The following is a 1,225-nucleotide window of genomic DNA, read 5'->3' on the forward strand; positions in this document are numbered from 1 at the left end:
GGGCAGGAAATAAGCAGAAACTGGCCTGGCCTGAGAACGAGAGCTCTGGCGGGTTTGCGCCCTTGCGCACCCAGGGGGCCTAGAGCAGTGCCTGGCATGTGGGAGGCAGTTAACGTGTTTACTGTTATCCAGATGCTGTTGTTTTCCTCATCGTACAGAAGAGGGAGCTGAGGCTTGGGGAGAGTCACTGAGCTGAGAGCGGCAGGTCTGGGTGTGAATGACGATCTATCTGAGCAGAGGGTCTGAGCGCTTAGCCTCTGTGGGGTCCCTCTGCCCCAGCACCTGCCCTCACCCCACACCACCTTTTCATGAGCCTCTTCTAGAAGAGGGACCAGCCGAGGGGGGCAGGGGCTTGGAGATGGCCCGTCCACACCTCTGGAAGAATCTTGGATAATCTCTCCTTCCCCCCCAATAGGTAAGGAAGTGAGCCTGAACTGGGGGTTGGGGGGGGGGGGTTGGGGGAGGGATGCAGTCTTCGGAAGGCAAAGCTAATTGGCCCCCCAGGGGCTCCAATCACAGCCTCCGTAACACTGTCCCCTCCCCCACCAGCTGCATCCACAGGGGAGCCCATGTCCTGGCCATTCCCAGTGACTCTGCAGGCCCCTAAATGGCCCCTCGTTAAACTGAAAACAAACCCTGGGTGCCTCGTGGGTGTTGATAAGACCCCCTGACCTTCATTTCTCATCTGCATGTCGGATGTCCTGCGTGCTAGCCAGTGCTCACCACATCCACGGGAGGGTGGGAAGCGGCTCACGCATACGAACAGTGTCCCAGAAACTCATTCCCAGGACAGTGCACTTCCTCCGCCCGCCAGGCAGTCAGCCCTGTCCTTGGATGTCCCTGCTCCTACATGAAGTGTGATTTGAGTCCTAGGAGCGGAGATCTGCTCTCACCAGTTCTTGAGAAACCACCGGTTCTCAGGCCCCAGGCCTCTCCGGCCCAGAGGGAGGGCTGAGGGCTGCAAACTGTCCTCGCCCTGTGACCCCATGGTGTCTGGGTCCTTCCTCTTGAGCCCAGACTCAGACTTGTGACCTAGCATTCGAGACCCTCCTCCTCCTCTTCTTTCTCCATCCTGTGCTCCCAGAACCTCCAGGGAAGAGGAGAAGGTGGGGGTTGGGAAACAGGCAAGAAATGCCCCTGAGGGCAGGGGAAAGGCCATGGCTGGGAGGCACCGTAACGGCAGAAGAAGAAATTAAAACCCTCTTTAAAAATCCAAGGAAGGGAG

The 1,225-nt window shown here is 58.3% G+C and overlaps 1 protein-coding gene across 1 annotated transcript in view; it reads right to left on the bottom strand.

Annotated features, from left to right (window-relative positions):
- The window catches only part of PLXDC1 (plexin domain containing 1), a gene marked incomplete at its 3' end in the record, with an annotated part of 25,885 nt that overhangs the window by 540 nt on the left and 24,120 nt on the right, over window positions 1-1,225 (bottom strand).

The sequence above is a fragment of the Myotis lucifugus genome, unplaced genomic scaffold (assembly GCF_000147115.1).
Source record: "Myotis lucifugus unplaced genomic scaffold, Myoluc2.0 scaffold_2044, whole genome shotgun sequence".
In the NCBI taxonomy this organism is placed as follows: Eukaryota; Metazoa; Chordata; class Mammalia; order Chiroptera; family Vespertilionidae; genus Myotis; species Myotis lucifugus.